We start from the raw sequence: 18,525 nt of genomic DNA, 5'->3' as shown, positions 1-18,525 counted from the left end.
CCCTTGGTGCAGCGTTGGCTCGCCCATTTAAATTCCCCCCCCCCCCCCGCGGGGGACTTCAGGAGCAGAGTCCTCCCGAAGACAGGTGGCTCCATACGAGTGTGCGAGAGAGGGGGCATTCGCACGTGTGTAGTGTGGAGCGGCCCGTCTTCAGGAGCACTCAGGCTCCCGAAGACTTTCCGAAGTCCCCTTCGCATGGGGGAAGGAGCAGTATTTGACCAAGTTAGTCAAATACTGCTCCCGGGGACAGCGCAGCACCTAGGGCACCGGGAGAGGAGAGGGATGGCTCATTAGGACCCAGAGTCTTCCCTCTCCTTGGGTAAGTATCTGGTTTCTTTTTTAAGCAAGCAGTTCCCATTAAAGTAAACCTGTATGGGAAAAAAGAGCCCCGGGGGGGGGTACTTACCTCGGAAGGGGAAAGCCTCTGGATCCTATGTCGTTGTGACATTGTTACCACTGCGCACCTGATCGAGTTTAGCCAGGAATCGACTGAAAGATTGATCAGGTGGCCCTGTTGAGGCCCGCAAAATCAAGTAATGGATGGGCAACTTAGCACTACGGATTACTCACTGTAAACAGACATACTGTTGTCAGAATAGGCCCATCCCGCGTGTTGCTGCGACGCTGCAGATGTGAGCATCTTTCACGCGACACTCGGCTTCTCAGCAGACTTAATTAGCACAGGCTGAAAAAGGAAAATTTAAGGCTGGCTGTGCTTTACTGTGGTGCTGAGGCCTGGTAATGACCTGTAATTATACAACAGCAGCTTATTTTTTTACCTCACGTCTTAATTATATTTATGCATCTTCTGCTTCATGTTATTTTCCTAAGGTAGTGTTTGGAGTTTTGGCTCCCACGCTGCGGGCCTGAGAACCAAAATCAATCTGCTAGGCCATTGGCCATAGGCTACAGTAGAGTCTTATTTATCCGGCACAGGTGGGTATTGCCTGATGCCGGATTTGTGTTCTTGCCGGTTGCTTGAAAAGTCAAGCAACCGGCATAAAATTAACACTAACATCCCTCTCCAGAGCCCAGCGTAGCAGAAACGACTTAAAAATCCTTCAGGTGCTGGTCTGCTCCAGTCCTGCAGCTCCCAGCTGCTTTGCTGAGTCCCCTCTGCGCGGCTGCCATGTGTCATGTGACACGATGTGGGTCAGGTGACATGCCAGGGAGCTGCAGGACTGAAGCAGGGGAATGCAGGGGCCAAAATCGCATTCCCTTAGTGCCCATTTACACTAGATATTGCAAAACGTAATTGCGATCACCTAGCAATTTCAATCTTGCATTGCAAGTTTGTGGCGCTTACACTTTGCGATTCTCATTTGAAGAATGTCATCCCGATCGCTCTAAAAATGCTGCGCGCAGTGCGATTGTGATTTTCACAAATCGCAAGCGATGTAATGAGAATGATACCATAGAGATACAAGTGTCACAGCGCTTTTCTGATTGCCAGTGATCCGCAAAGCGCTGAAATGCTGCATGAAAAGCGCACCAGTGGGAACGGGCCCTAAAATCACATCAGATATTACTTTGTTTGATGTAGAAATCTCTAGTAGGTCAAAGTCCTCGCACCTTAAAGAGGAACTCCAGTGAAAATAATGTAATAAAAAAAGTGCTTCATTTGTACAATAATTATGTATAAATGATTTAGTCAGTGTTTGCCCATTGTAAAATCTTTTAAATCCCTGATTTACATGACATCTGACATTTATTACATGGTGCCATTTTTACTGTTGGCAGGTGATGTAGCTGCTGCTTGCTTTTTTGGCAGTTGGAAACAGCTGTAAACAGCCATTTCCCACAATGCAGCAAGGTTCACAGACAGGAAACTGCCAAGAGTACGTACTCAGAATTTCTTTGTGGGAGGGGTTTCACCACAATATCAGGCATACAGCGCCCCCTGATGGTCCGTTTGTGAAAAGGAATAGATTTTTCTTGTAAAAGGGGGTATCGGCTACTGACTGGGATAAAGTTCAATTCTTGGTTCGAGTTTCTCTTTAAAAGTAATTTTGGCATGCAAATTGTTCATTTCTGCTGAATTTCATCAGGAACAACTAAGATGTAAGGAAAAGGCTGAATGTGCAGTTAAATCACTTGCATGTGAACCGTATTACCTGTGAAAGGATTTGTAATTCCTGACCTCCGGTCTTGTGTTTCGCACATCCTTGCTCAGCCAGCCGGCTGATAACACGGCTTCCTGTTTAAGTCCTGCTGCTTCCTGTGCTGCTTGAAATAATACTGTGTCACAAGACTGAACAGTTACAAACACTTCGGCTAGAATATCTCCACCTGTATTTTAAAGGGGCACTAACGCGAAAAATTGTCAAATTTAATATATGTGCAAACATATACAAATAAGAAATACATTTTTTTTCCAGAGTAAAATGAGCCATAAATTAGTTTTCTCCTATGTTGCTGTCACTTACAGTAGGTAGTAGAAATCTGACAGAAGTGACAGGTTTTGGACTAGTCCATCTTTTTATAGGGGATTCTCAGGGATTTATTTTCAAAAGCACTGTGAATGGCAGTTGCTCTGTCCAACTGCCAAAAAACTGTGTAGCGATTAGGGAAGCTGGCCAGCATCATTGTTTAAATCCTTTTTAGGGAATATCTTTATAAAGAATAAAAGCCTTGCTGAGAATCCCCTATGAAGAGATGGACTAGTCCAAAACCTGTCACCTCTGTCAGATTTCTACTACCTACTGTAAGTGACAGCAACATAGGAGAAAAGTAATTTATGGCTCATTTTACTCTGGAAAAAACATACTTCTTATTTGTCTAAGTTTGCAGATATTCAAAATTTTTACAATTTTTCACCATAGTGCCCTGAATATGGCAGTTGCATACCAAAAACTGATTTGTTAATTTGTTCTCCCCAGAATGATTCTTTGACTAGGCATAAAACTAGACACTCAACTTCTTATGCCTTCTGCTACCTTTAAAGAAAACCTGTACTGAGAAAAACCTCCCCTGGGGGGTACTCACCTCGGGTGGGGGAAGCCTCCGGATCCTATTGAGGCTTCCCCCGTCCTCCTGTGTGTCACGGCGGAGGCGATAAAGCTCCCTGAGCTGTGGGGATGTAAATATTTACCTTCCCGGGTCCAGCACAGGCGCAGTATCGGCTCTCCACTCGGAGATAGGTGGAAATAGCCGACCGCAGCCGGGCCGCTCTACTGCGCAGGCGCAAGTCTCCTGCACCTGCGCAGTAGAGCGGACCTGGCGGATATCGGCTTTTTTCGCCTACCTCTGTGCTGAGAGCCGCAACAGCGCCCCCGCTAGAGCCAGGGAAGGTAAATTTATCAGCGCTTGTCAGGCTTGTCGAGCCAGGATTGCGGGACACTTCGGGGGAGCCAGCGCTGGACTGCCTGCAGCTACAGGGGAGGGGGAAGCCACATTGGGACCCTAAGGCTTCCCCCTCCCGAGGGGAGTACCCCCCAGGGAAACTTTTTTTCTGTTACAGGTTCTCTTTAAAGTGGACCTGAGCTCTTGCACAGGACAGAAGGAAAACTGAGAGAAATGCACTGTGTATGTACAGTATTTAGCGAGTTTAGCCTGTCTAATTCCCCCTCATCTGTGAAGTTGTAATTTGATCTCTCCCCTGTGTCAGCTGACTGCCATGGCAGATAAGCACATTTGAAAGCACAGGATGTTAATATGTCTCATATGACACACTGCAGATTTACTGCATGAGTGCTGCAAGCTCTAAGAAATGTTTTTCTTTAAAGAGAGCCTGAGGTGGGTTCAGAAACAAAACAAACAAACAAAAAAAAAGGTAGGCTACCCGATCCGCAGGGCTGAGTGGATCAGGTAGCTGCAAAAATCGCCGCTCCTGTGGGCCGCTTTCACTTCTGTGACCTTTGATTCACGCCGCTGCACTGAGAGACTGTGTGTCTCTCATAGCGTGCAGGGAGGCGGGGGAGTGGCTGGGGGTGTGGCCAGGGACAGAGAGCTGCCCAATGGCAGCTCAGGAAACCCTGCAGGAATGCCCATGGCGGGCGTTTTAAACAAGGAATCCCAAATGTTTACCTCCAAGATAACGACAAATATTGTCGCTGATCTCGGGGGGCTGTTGGGGGGGGGGGGGCAGAGAGCGGCGGTTTGGGGACACAGAGGCATTTCATCAGGCAGAAAACATGTCTGTGTCCCATCTACCCACCATCTGCTCCACCTTGGGTTCTCTTTAAAGGTTATTATGCTGTTGCGTACCTTTTAGAGCAGAGAGGATGTTCTGAGTTCAGGTCCGCTTTATGGCCCCTTCCCCACTTGAAATGTCCTTTGCGGTGCAATGTTTCTGCATAAATAAATCCCTGAGAAATCCCCCCATGAAGAGATGGACTAGTCCAAAACCTGTCGCATCTGTCAGATTTCTACTACCTACTGTAAGTGACAGCAACATAGGAGAAAAGTCTTTTATGGCTCATTTTACTCTGGAAACAATGTACTTCTTATTTGTTTGTTTGCACATATTTTAAAATTTTTTGCCATAGTGCCCCTTTAAGTATAAGTTAGCTGTTCAACTGCCTATCAGGGACTTTACAAAGCCAAGTGACTGCTGGGCTATATCTGTGTGTTCTCTGTATGTCACACAGAATAAACAGACCATTGTGGTGAGAGTCCCTCGGTGTGGCAGTTAGGTATGGGACAAATACTGTGGTAAGGAATGTGGTCACTGGAGTGTGTGACAGACATTCCCTTATCTGATCATTCAGTGACTCGCAACACCGATTCTCCTTCAGGGCTCGCTCATATATTTACTTGAATTGCCCAGTCATTATTTTTTTATTGCTGTTGCTAATTTGCACATCAATTGTGTATATTAAAGAGGAGCTGTTAGGTATAAGGTCTCAGAGAAAATAAACACATATATCAGTAGCTAAAGATTGGCTGTACTTACATTACATATGCATTTCACTGTCCACGTTTGGATTTCACAGAATTTGTATATAGTATATGCAGAGAATGATGCTCCTGACAGCCCATGGCAGGTTCCATGTTTGTGAAGCCAAATGTGTCGTCATGTCCTGCCTGCTTCTGATCACAGAACAGCTCGTACAGAATAACACAGTGTGCAGTGAATATTAATGAGCCATGTGGCTAGGAACAATAGCGGACTCCTGCAGAGTAATCTTCCCGGAGATTTATCTGTGCTGTGAGTTTAGAAGCTGCTGAAACTTGATCCCGTCTTCTCCTTAGCAGCCGAGGGGAGGGCCCCAGAATGCTTTGCAGTATGGAATGCGGCTTGCGTCCTCCTTAGGAGCTTAGCTTTGGTGATAAGCACACATTAAATGTAAGAGAGATTTTTATCTTTAGTAATGTCTTTTGGCTTCTGTCTAAACTGTTTAACACAGGAGAATAGAGGTTTAAATTAGCTTCTGCAGCCTGACAGTTACTCACTCCAGGCCGAATATTTATTTATTTTTTTTTTTTTTTTAATACGCATTCAACAAATCATTATGAAATGGATCCTGCATAAGAATTTGTTGTAAAATGAATGTTCTGTACAATTAACAAGATGACACATCATTGTATTCCAGCAGATCTGGAGGTGTGGCCAGCTTTCAGGGACAACAAAGGATGATTTGCATATTCGGCAGTGATGCATTGTGGGAGACCTTAAAGGCTCACTCCAACTTGAATAATCGTAAATACCTTCTGTTTTAACCCCTTCCCAACCACCTAATGCCGACAGGCGTCGGGAAGGTGGCTCCCCCAGGACCGCCTAGTGACGATCGGCGTCAAGTCCTGGGGGCGGAGATTAGCGGGGAGCGAACGCGACGCATCCCCGCCGAGTGCCAGCCTCGATTAAAATGTGATATCATTTAAAAAAAAGCTCTGTCAAATGCATATTATTATTTCAAAAAGTGAGACTGAAAAGGACATTTTATAGCAACTCTGAAGCAATACATAACCGCCTATGGTGAGGGAAGGATCTGGATCCTATAGAGCTTTTCCGGTCCTCTCATTGTGCCTTTGGTGCATTGCTGTCTTCCGTTGAAGTTATTCGACCAGCTGGGCGAATAAACCTTCGGGAGTCCTTGAAGTATTGGCATCCCAGGGCTTCTACAGACGAGCAGGTCTGCAGTGCGCACGCGGGAGTCTGGGCTCGCAAATGTGCGGTATGGAAGCTTCTGTCTCTGGAAGTGCCAGTGCTTCCAAGACCTTTCTGAGGAGTCCACTTTTCCAACTCGCGAGCGTCTTCTGAAACATCTGAGGCAAGGTGAGCTACCAGACATCTTCCCAACCCCCCCCCCCCCCAGAAGAAGCTATTGCCCCCGGCCCAGAAGTAGCAGCTGATGGAGGAGGATGCGGTGTGGTTGCTTCCTCTGGCTGGCGTGACTGCTGTGTGTATAGCAAAGTAGGCCAGTACTGTGGATTTAGAATGCATAGGACCGCAGCACTGTGCACCTTGTACTATCAGCCAGGCAAAGTTCCACCCAATGTGAGGGAAAAGTACCTGCCAGGGCCGGATTTACCATAAGGCACTGTAGACACGTGCCTCAGGCGCATGATGGAGAGGCAGCTCAAATGCCTCTCCATCTGTGCCTATAGGCTCCTTTGATGTAAATCCGGGCCCGATACCCGCTGTTCTCGTGTTCGCGGGACAACTAGACAACTAAAGAAAGCTGCGTTACCTACCAGGTGGCTAATGTTATCAGCAGGTAATCGGTGTGCGGCTAGCTGAGGTGACGAGCGCCCGTTCTCGGCAGCCGCGCTGTAACTTCAGTGGGCAAGGGTATAGAACAGTGATGGCTAACCTTGGCACTCCAGCTGTGACAAAACTACAAATCCCATCATGCCTCTGCCTTCCCGAGTTATGCTTAGAGCTGTCAGAGTACTGCAATGCCTCATGGGACTTGTAGTTCCACCACAGCTGGAGTGCCAAGGTTAGCCATCACTGGTATAGAAGATCCGGCAAGCCGCAAGAAGTGCTGGAAGGGAGGAGCCAAGGGCACAATCACTGAACTATCGGGGGGGGGGGGGGGGGTCACGGAGACTGACACTGTGCTCTCATACTGTGACTGGTTTGCAGTGCAGCACCAGCCAGTCACAGCACAAGAGCCCAGTGTCAGTCTCCGAGGCTAATTTACTTTGAGCATCTGACCACGATCTACCCAGCAATCCTTTGCGGTCTACTGGTAGATCGCGATCGGCGCATTGGCCACCCATGCTGGGTTGTCCTTTTTTGAATCTCTACTTCTCCTCAGACTTAACTAATGCAGCCTGATTAGCTGAAGCCTCTTTCCCTCCTTTTTTCCTCTCCCATGCCTCTGTTTCTCTCTGATTGGCCAATATTTCTCATGCTGAGACTATGGACTTTCTAAAGAGGAGGGCGGGCAAATCAGGCAGAGGAGAGTAAGGGAGGAAATTACATCAGAATTGACTTCAAAATAGTCACAGTTGAAATCTGAACTGCTAAGAAGGATTTCCTCTTTTTCTACGATGTCTCCCCATCACCAGAGTCTGATTTATGTTATGTTGAGGGACCTGTTGATCTTATCAATTTAGCCAGAATGCCTAGGAAAGCCTCCTGAGTAATGCTGGATACACACCATGCGTTTCCGCGTTCGATGCGTCCGTCGACACGCGTCGATTCGATTATTTCCGACATGTCCGATTCGCGGTTTGATGGATCGTTAGGTCGATTTGCCATACTTTACATGGCAATCGACCTAAAAATAATCATAATGCGCTCGGAAATGCTCGGAAATAATCGAATCGACGCGTATCGACGGACACGTGCGACACGGAAACTCATGGTGTGTATTCAGCATAACAGTTAAGCCGTCTAATTACATTCATGTTTGCTAAAGAATGTTTCTCCTCTGTATATCAGTATATATAAGCTGTGTTTTTCAGTTTTTGTCAGGAACCAAGTCCGATGAAGGCTTTTTATAAGCCGAATGCTCACTGTTTATCCATCTCTAAGTTAGCCAATAAATGTTATCATCCTGATTCAAAACTCCTTACTTTTACTCATGGCTAACACGGTACAACACTCCACTCTTTTTCTACTAAAGTCAAAATGTGGGCAGTGCAATACATATGTTATGAGCTGAGGCCATTCAGAGGCGCTGATCCCACTTTTTCTGCGCAATTCTTAATTTTACTGGTAGCGCGCCCAGGCTATGCATATGCATAGGTAGGATTTAGTTAGTGTTAGGTCCCCTCCCATGGAGGAAAGACTTCTTCGACAGTGGGAGGGACGAGTACCTAACAAATTGCATGCAAGGTGTTAGTGGAAACTAACATCCTCCAAGTGGTAGACAGGTTGTATGTGTGCTCATTGTGTATTTGTATCCCATGAGTGGGGTCTGCACTTTTTTGCAGGTAAGCATTCATCTGTTTTTAAGTAGCGCTGTTCATTTCTTTGATATGTTATGTAAGTAGGGCAAGTATTTACTTACCGTATGAAGGTGTTTTTTTTTCTGAGATAGTATGGCTGTGACAGCTCCTCTTTAAATGACAACTAAAGTGAGACATATGTGGAGGCTGCCATATTTGCTGATGTATTTGGCTGCAGTAGTTTCTGAATAACACCAGGAACAAGCATGCAGCTAATCTTGTCAAATCTGACAGTAATGTCAGAACATCTGATCTGCTGCATGCTTGTTCCAGGGTCTATGGCTAAAAGTATTACAGGCAGAGGATCATCAGGGCTGCCAGACAACTGGTATTGCTTAAAAATAAATTAATATGGCAGCCTCCATATCCCTCTCACTTCAGTTGTCCTGTCATGTAAAGCAGTACCAGATTGGCAATACAATGCATGATTGGCATATAACACACACCAGTGTATATTTGCGTATATGACTGAGTTTTGTTTAGCACAGGAGCGTATTTGATTTGGCATAGATCTGGCATAGATCCAGAAATTCTGCGTTTACTATAAAACTTTCTTAAACATAGATTGGGTGCTACTCTTTTTGCAGTTTGATGTATTTCTTTTTTCATTCCTACTAATAGGCAGCCTGCTAAACGCACTGTAATCGTTTCATTGCTGTTATTTGTAACCATAGCAACCATACTCCTGTGTACCCTGTATTGAATTTCTTGAAGTCTCATATACAGGTAGTCCTCGGTTAAAGAACGAGATAGGGGACTGTAGGTTCATTCTTAACCTGAATCTGTTCTTAAGTCAGAACAATGTGCTGTCTCTGTCCCCTGTACCTCCTCTGTGCCTCCAGTGTCCCCCTCTGTGCCCCCCCTGTGCCTCCAGTGTCCCCCTCTGTGTCACCTCTGCCCTCTTCCACCTTCTTTGAATTTTTTTTATCAATTTTCTCAACAAGTTAGATTTGAAATTTTTTTGGGGGGGGCTTGTTCCCATAGAAACACTGAATCCATGCCGTTCGTATCGGCGGGTCGTTCGTAAGTCGGGGACTACCCGTGTGTGTGTGTGTGTGTGTGTATATATGTATATGTGTGTATATATATATATATATATATATATATATATATATATATATATATATATATATATATATATATATATATATATATATATATATATATATATATATATATATATATATATATAATTTTTTATTTTTTTTGCAGTTTGAGGAATTAATTAATTAATTTTTAGGACTGTATTCTGATATACAGAGCCAAAGTTATACATTGAGTCTATTCTCAAAAAAAAAGGAAGACTTTCACTTCTGTGAGAGTGAGAGGGGTATGGAAAGGAAGTGAGAGCGCTATGGAGGCTGCTATATTTATTTCCTTTTAAACAATGCAAGTTTTCTGGCTGTCCTGCTGTTCCTCTTTCTCTAATACGTTTAGCCGTAGACCCTGAATAAGCATGCAGATCATATGTTTGACTGGATTTGCTACATGCTTGTGCCTGATTTAGACACTACTGCAGCCAAAGAGAACAGCAGGACTGCCAGGCAACTGGTATTGTTTAACCAATTCAGCCTAACTGGACGAGTATACACGTCCAGTGTAATTGGGAAGAGTGCACCACCAGTTTGTTACTAAATGAGGTACATGTGTTATCATTTTATCCGGGACGAGTTGTAGAATACATTTTGGTGTGTTTTTAAAGAAACCCTGAACTGAAAATTAAAAGTCAAAATAAACATACACAAGTCATACTTACCTCCCGTGTAATCTACTCCTTAATCTCTTTCTCCTCTCCTGCGTCCTGTTTGTCCACTGTGATCAATGGAATTCTCCGTCCTCCATTTTGAAAATGGCTATTACCCCATAACAGCTTCCTGGTCAGCACACTGTTAAACTGTAACATCGCCCACTTGAGCCATAGGGAAACATGGACACGTCAGTTCTCCTCTCAGCTGTAACTGACAGCAACTTATATTTTACTGACAGCAACTGATATCTTTCAGTTCTGACAAAATGTTGTCAGAACTGGAAGGGATCATGGTCAGCAGAAAATGGTGAGCTTCTGAGAGGAACTGATGGCAATTTAACTATGTAATGTTCATTTGAAGTTACCTCGAGTGTTTATTTTAAATAATTTTACTCAGTACAGGTTCTCTTTAAAGCTTGGACCCACCTCACAAGAGATAAAAATTAATTTTCAAAATTATAATCAAACTTGGGAAAGTATTAGTATAGCTACACAAGACATATGGGGTAACATTTTAACCGTGATAAGTAGTAGAATAGATTTTAGGGTGTTTTAGGGTTCAGGCTATGTCTTGTGTATTCTTTTTAGTAACAAACTGAATCAAAAGCAATAGCAATTTTTTATATTATGTACCAAGACTTGTAAAATGAAAACAAAGTGACAGAATATAAAAGAAAACGACTATATTGTTACGTTAGGAACTTGGCTTTTTAAGTATGTATGCCATGAGGGTATAATAAGGTTTTGTAATCATCGATGGTGTACAATGAGATGGTGTACAATGAGAAAGCAAAACAAACAAAACAGAAAAAAGACACCTTTATTTCCAAATACAATATTGTCACCATATAATTTTACTAGGTACATAATCTAAATGTTGTAATAACCAGGATGGATAAGCAAATAAAATGTGTGGGTTTAACTTATAGTTAGCACTGTTTATTGTAAAGCTATAATGGATGTAAATAGAGAAATAGTGTGTTTTTCCATTTTTTACCTTATTTTCCCTTTAAAATGCATAGAAAATAAGGTAATTACTATACAAAAATATTACTCACTAAAAGCTTAATTTGTCCTGAAAGAAACCATACATAAATCATTTAGGTTCCGTTCAGACTGCACGCGTTTTCAGCCGCTTTTTGGAAACGTGTGCAGGAGGCCGACACGCACGACATCAGACAGTGCATAGAGTGCAATGTCTGATGTTCACACTGCATGCGTTCCGGACCTGTGCGGTCCGGGAACGCATGCTGCACGCAGATTTTGTCAAAACGCGTGGCTGTCCCATTCACTTTTCAGTGATGGGATCAGCCACGCAACGCACACAAACGCGGATGGCGTGCGTTCGTACGCGTTGCGGTCCGTACGCGTTCCGCACGCATGGCCATCCGCATTTGTTCTGAACGGGCCCTTAGGTGCGATAAGTAGTAAAAAAAAGTTATTGGCAAATGAATGGGAGCAGTGCTGACATGTCAAAATTGCTCTCGTCCTTAAAGAAAACCTGAACTGAAAATTAAAAGTCAAAATAAGCATACACGAGTCATACTTTCCTTCCATGTAGTCTACTCCTCAGTGTCTTTCTCCTGTCCCGCGTCCTGTTTGTTCACTGTGATCAGGGGAATTTTCCGTCCTCCATTTTAAAAATGGCCATTACCCATAACAGCTTTCTGGTCAGCACACAGTTAAACTGTAACATTGCCCACTTGAGCCATAGGGAAACATGGACATTACCTGGTACATCAGTTTTCCTCTCAGCCATAACTGACAGCAACTGATATTTTACTGACAGCAACTGATATATTTCAGATCTGACAAAATATTGTCAGAACTGGAAGGGATTATTGTCAGAAGAAAATGGTGATCTTCTGAAAGGAACTGATGGCAAGGTAACTATGTAATGTTCATTTGAAGTTACCTCATGTGTTTATTTTAAATATTTTTACTCAGTACAGGTTCTCTTTAAGTGGTTAAAAGGAAATACATATGGCCTCCGTATTCCTCTCGCTTCAGCTCGGGTATACTTTTTAAGTTTGAAATCCAAGCTTGGCCATGCCAAACGGCATTCTAGGATAGGAGGCATAGCTAAGCTGCTTGCCATCCATCCCTCTAGATAAGAATAGGGGTGTGGTAGTGGCCCCTGGCCAGCCTAGCACTGTTCTCCTCTCTTGTAGGGGTCAGTATAAAGCCTTCTACCCATGCATGACTAAAGTCGACTGAGAAATCTGATAACAACCACCTTAGACGGTAGTCAGGCGTGTGTACAGTAGCCACTGAACGCCGCTCTGCAAGCAATCCGCTCAGTGCATCAACTTGGGCAATGGGCAACTCCTTTGTGCATGACACTCCCCTGCCCGCTGCGTGACTTCACATACGCACTGCTTTGTCATCCCATATAGTAACAGGCTCTCTGTTGTCAGTTACACAGCTGACACACGTCTGTACATGCCGGCCCAGCGGTGCCACTGATTGGCTCCAGATGCCCGATGGGTGTCATCAGTTAAAGGTGTGCTTGCGCTTTAAGCGGGAGTTGGAACAACGGACTCCACAAGGGAAAACGTTCCTGTATATTGTTTGGTTTTTGTACAGTTATGTTGCTAGTCTAGTAGGAAATGCCGTAGAGTCATTAAACTTGCACATATTTACCTCAGACAGTGGCTGCAAGTAGCGGATATATGGTGCGCTGCTTACAATCCTCACATTTTATGAAGCCAGCCCTGTAGGAGGCATTGCTGGCAGGGTAAGCTCACAAATTGCTGCTGAAAGCTTTAGGTGTTCCAGCTCCTCACCCGTTTGCCAGGGATCCAGTCCAGGCCTGCTTTCTAGTGACACTTTTCCAGTTTCGCTGTCCAAAATATTCCCGGTGTATCTAGCGCTTTGTATTTAGGATGGGGTATCCCGAGCCTTCTAACGCACCAGCAGCTTGTAAGCGGGAGTCCCAGGAGTGATGGACCGGTGACCTATTATCGATCACTTATAAAGAGTGACGTCTGGACAGCCTAGGCTAATGCTACATACACACTTGAAAGATAAATGAAAGATATAAGACCAATTTTACACCCTTCCATGTAATATGAGAGCGATACTCTACACAGTCTATTCTATTGAGCTGAACTCCCCATCAGATAGAAATCTTTGCAAGATGCTGCACACACAGATGCTGTACACATTCAAAAGATCAGTATCTGCAAAAGAACCGTTCCTGCAAAATGCATTCATAGTCTATGATATCTGCAGATCCTCATACACACCTTGTTTAACAGACATTTATCTGCAGATCAGATCCACCAGGATGGATCTTCAGATCTGCAGATGATTGTCAGATATGCAGATGAATGTCTGTTAAACAAGGTGTGTATGAGGATCTGCAGATCTCATAGACTATGAATGCAATTTGCAGGAACGGGTCTTTGGCAGGAACAGATCGTTTGCAGATATTGATCTTTTGAATGTCTACAGCATCTTTGTGTGCAGCATCTTGCAAAGATTTTTATCTGATGGAGAGTTCAGCTCAATAGAATAGATTGTGTAGAGTATGGCTCTAATGCTAGGCATACATGATGCGATAGTTATTATCATTTGAGCCGCTGATGGCTCGATTGATAATATTCAACCTGTCCGATCACCGCAGCGGATCGATACCGCGCTCGATCCCCGCGGGCGGACAATGGAAGAAACGAGCGGCTGATAAGGATCTGCCCGCGGCGACGAGCGGGAAACGATCCATACCCCGCGCGGACGAGTGGGGACGCACCGGCATCGAGCCAGCGGCTCGATTCCGGCGCATAAACGCACCGTGTATGCCCAGCATAATACTACATGGAAGGTGGTAAAATTGGTCTAAGATCTCGATTGATAATCTTTCAAGTGTGTACACACCATTAGTCACTGGGAGGGAGGGCAACATACTAATATATAGCAGTATATAGATATAGGAAGCGTTTCTGATGCTGAAACCAGGAAAATTACTGTAAAAGTCGGTATACAATATAATACAATAACAATTGTACAGCACTTTTCTCCCATAGGACTCAAAGTGCATAGTTACGTCTCAGATCAGTACAGGGTTGCAGGCTGGACCATGTTACAGAGGAAATAGTCAGGCGTTCATAAATGCCAGACAGGTGGCTTTTCAGTTTGGACTAAAATGCTTCCAGGGATGGAGTTGTCCTGATTGGGTGTGGCAGTGAGTTCCATAGGGTAGTGGCAGCATGACAGAAGGCCCTGTCTCCAAAGGTTTTGAGTTGGACTCTGGGGGTGACCAAGTTATTAAATCCTTTTGATCTAAGATTGTTAGTTATCGTGAATAAGTTACTGCCTTCCACTAGTGATGGTCAAGTAGATGCAAATAACTTTGAGTTGATGTAAATGTATGCAGCTTAAAAATGAACCAATCAAATCCTACTGAGGTAAAATTTGAACTGCATAAATTTGCATAAACTCGGAGTTATTTGCATCTACTTGACCATCACTACCTTCCACTGTATGTCACCACAGTGCCTCTTTAACGTTGGGTGGGCGTGGCAGGCTGCCTTGTCTGGGACTCTGGGACACCAAAGAAGTCAGACATTGCCACTTGTATCACTTTTGAACCGTGTAACTTACCGTAGATGTCTACCCAGAGTTTATGTTTCAATTTTTCTCCAGTTGTTGTTTTTTTTGTAATTCTTTATGTATTTCCTAATGAGCTGCAAAGGAATAGGCAAACCTGGTAACACAATGTGATTGGAGACCCCACATCTCACGGTTATTCATCCCTCGCCATTGATCTGTGCTGCTACAACATAGAGTTGTGTTGACACCCTGGCATATTGCCAGTGGCGGCGTTGTTTGGGTTGAGCTTTCCCAAGACTACAGCAGACAGAAAGCCTGGCATTGTGAGACCTCGCTTTGTTTCCGAGCGGCTGGTGACTTGCAGCGTTCTGTAACGGCAGCCCGAGAGGTGGCATTTGACGGGAGGGAAATCGTATGCGACCACCTGGCATACATCAGCGGGGAAAGTACAGAGGTACTGAGGCAAATTTCCTCTTTATTTCACTGGCAGTCTCGTTTCTTGAGTTTTATAAAGGAAGCTTTGGATCTGCTGAGATGAAGGAATCTCGAGAGGGTACACTGAAAAGGGATGTAGCAAATGGTTATAGAGAAATGCCTGCTTTTCTTATGGAGATATCCAGATTAGTGAGTTGAGTTCTCATATTACCAATAGTGGAATAACATGTACAGATCAAAATGACAGTGGATTTGCTCGTTTTGCCAGCAGAAACACATAATTGGGCAGCGGTTTTCCTCAAAAATACACTTAATTTGGCAGTAAACTCCCCAAAAATATATAACATTTTTAACACATCATTAAGCACCATTTCCTTAAACAAACAAAAAATACACATAATTTAGCAGCCTTTTCTCCAAAATACACATGATTTAGCACCGTTTCCCCCAAAATACACATTAAGCAACGTTACCCAGACATACAATCGAAATGTAATTTGGATTCCTGGTGCATTGTAAAAGCAAAGGCAACAGGTTGTGTAGCAGAGAAATCATTTTGTCTTGTGTCAGTAAATACTAGGAAACCTCCCTATTTTTTATTTTTTTATATCTGTATGTGGGATTTTTTTCGTTAAATTTTTCTGTCTTGTTTTGCCTTTGGTAGTTATCATAAATTGAATCATTATTATTATTTTTAGACATTTGCAAAGTTCATTTGTTTTGTATTTGTTTATACAACAGAGAATTTAACTTCACATCGAAGATATACAATGGGATTAATAAGCATTACATTAGTTTCTCCCAACATAGGACAAAATGATTAAGAATGCTCATGTGATGAAAACAAACATAATTTAGCAGCATTTCCCAAAAATACACATAATTTAGCAGCATTTCCCCCAAAATACACTTAGTTTAGCATTGTTTCCCAAAAATACTCATACTATAGCAGTGATTCTGCCAAATACACATAATTTTGCATCATTTCCCCAAAATACACATAATTTTGCAGCGTTTTCGCAAAATAAACATAATTTAGCAGCATTTCCCCAAAATACTCATACTGTAATTTAGCAGCATTTCCTGCATAAAGCACTTGTACTGCAACTACACACACATTATTTAGAAGCGCAGCCAATGTCTATGGAATGTGCGCATATAATCGTACACATTATCCACTGCATGTACTGCATGTAGTGAGTTAGAATAACGCAATCCGTTACAATGTAGAGATGGCATAGAATTGTACGCGCACATATGCAAAGTGATTCTACAATGCAATAGTTATAGTCAGAATACACCCAAAGGGATGGTTTAAGACTGGCTGTAAAACCTGATACACAGGTACAGGCAGGGCTGTGGAGTCGGAGCAATTTTTGGGTACTTCAAAAACTAGGGAGTCGGATGATTTTTGTACCCACTCCATAGTCATGCAAGGGCTGTGGAGTAGGAGCCGGAGCAATTTTGGGTATCTGAAAAATTAGTCGGAGATTTCATAAACTTCGGAGACTGAGGATTTTTGTACGGACTCAACAGCCCTGCGCAGAGCAGGGACAAGGTCCTCCAGCACCCAAGGCTGAGACACCAAAGTGCGCCCCTCCATCCCTGCCACCCGAGCCATCAAACACTGATTGCTATTAGATTAAGAGGCGCCACAGGGCCCACAACCTCCCCAACACCTTAATATCTAGTTATCTGGCTTGCAGTCACTGCCATGTATCCCCTTTTCTTATTTCTTTCTGCTTCAAACACAATTAGGAATGACAGCTGAATGAATTCTGTGCCCCCTCTTACACTGCGCCCTGAGGCTGGAGCCTCTCCAGCCTATGCCTCCAGTGTTCTCCCCAGAATTTTTTTCCAGCCGGGTGGCATGAAATATTAGCCGGGTGGCATGAAAAAGTAGCCGGGTGGGGCAAGTTGAAAATGCATGGCTACTGTGCTTACAGCATAGGAGGTGGTGAGGAGGTGAGCCGATGACAGCCGGGTGGTCACCAAATCTAGCCGGGTGGAGCACCCGGCTAAAAGAGCCTGGGGAGAACACTGGCCTCGGCCCGGCCCTGCGTATAAGGCATGTCGCCTGGCAGTGATCGAGATTCAATCCCTGGTGCAACATTGCAGGGCCAACACCGTACAGATGCTTCCCTAGCCTGCAAGGTTGAGACGTCTTCTGTTACTGTGTTGGGGCTTGAGGGCCAACCAGGGCTGTGGAGTCGGTGAAAAATAAACATCCGACTCCAACTCCTCAGTTTATGAAACCTCCCACTCCAAGTACCAAAAATTACTCTGACTTCTCGACTCCGACTCCTTAGTCTAATACTTACCAAGGGCTGTGATATAAAAAAAAATCATCCGACTCCTCACTTTATGAAACCACCAACTCTGACGCTAGCTACCCAAAATTGCTCCGACTCCACAGCCCTGGGGCCAACGAAGTAGGGAGCTCGGGGGTGATGTCTAAAGAGGGGCAGGGTGAGTGAGGAGAACAATGCTCTCGATCAATTCATCGGGCTGAGCTCTGGCCGCAACTTTAGACAGCATTGGAGACAGCTGTACACTAGATGCTTAGTAGAAGCGGTCTTTATCGGCCTCCTCAGCCAACTTTCATCTAGCGTGTGTATGAGGCTTTAAAAATATAAAGCTGTAGGTCTCGCAATCCTCCTAGAAGCTGAAGAGGTACAACAGGTATTTTCCTCCGGGATTTAGTGAAGAGCCTATAAAGAAAAAAAAAGAAGTTTTAAATCAGGATGATACCATTTATTGGCTAACTACAAATGAGTAAGAATAAACAAGCTTTCGGCCTTGCAGCCTTCGTCAGGTTTACATCCTGTTAGTTTGCAAGCTGGTGGTACAGACAGCTTATATACATGCAACATCAAAAGGGAAAACAGATCTTTTTTTCAAGCATAAATACGTCATTGTCATTAAGATGCCTTAATACAAACAGACCATCTAAATGGGGTAAGATAAGGTTCCTTGTTTACTCCATTGCTCACAGACCTGGTATTAGGATTGACCCAGAGGTATCGTAAATTCTTAGTTCACAAGTTCAGCTAGAGTGGCTGAGACAGTTCATATATCATCAATCTCATACCAATATAGAAAGTTGTTGTCCTTATTCAAACCCTTCTGCACAGCTTTGAACCAATTTATAAATTTTGTTTCTGCTATTAATCGGTCATTTGACGTTTTGAAGCCGCCCTTCAGGGCAGTGACACGAAGATCATCCATGCTGTGTCCGTTGGACCGAAAGTGTGTAGCAACTGGGAGTCCAGATTTGGTATCATTAATAGTGTGCCTGTGTCCATTCATACGTTTGCGCAGTGTTTGTCCAGTTTCTCCCACGTACATAACATTGGGGCATTTAGCACACATGATCAGATATACCAGATTGGTAAGAAAAAAAAAGAGACCGTGCCTCAGCTGGTGCTTGCCTTTACACATTCCAGCCT

At 44.0% G+C, this 18,525-nt stretch overlaps 1 protein-coding gene across 8 annotated transcripts in view; it reads left to right on the top strand.

Moving 5' to 3' along the window:
• The window catches only part of ST3GAL6 (ST3 beta-galactoside alpha-2,3-sialyltransferase 6), a 242,363-nt gene that overhangs the window by 50,464 nt on the left and 173,374 nt on the right, over positions 1 to 18,525 (top strand). The window contains exon 1 of one of the 8 annotated variants that reach the window (XM_068270626.1): positions 14,980 to 15,095. The exons of the other annotated variants lie outside the window; for them this stretch is intronic. The gene's annotated coding sequence lies outside the window, so the exon portion shown is untranslated. Of the gene's footprint in view, positions 1 to 14,979; positions 15,096 to 18,525 lie in introns of those variants that run through there. 8 annotated transcript variants of the gene reach the window in all.

This window comes from Hyperolius riggenbachi, chromosome 2 (genome assembly GCF_040937935.1).
Source record: "Hyperolius riggenbachi isolate aHypRig1 chromosome 2, aHypRig1.pri, whole genome shotgun sequence".
NCBI lineage: Eukaryota > Metazoa > Chordata > Amphibia > Anura > Hyperoliidae > Hyperolius > Hyperolius riggenbachi.
Note: the sequence above shows the minus strand (reverse complement) of the source record. Positions and strands in the feature narration are given on the sequence as shown.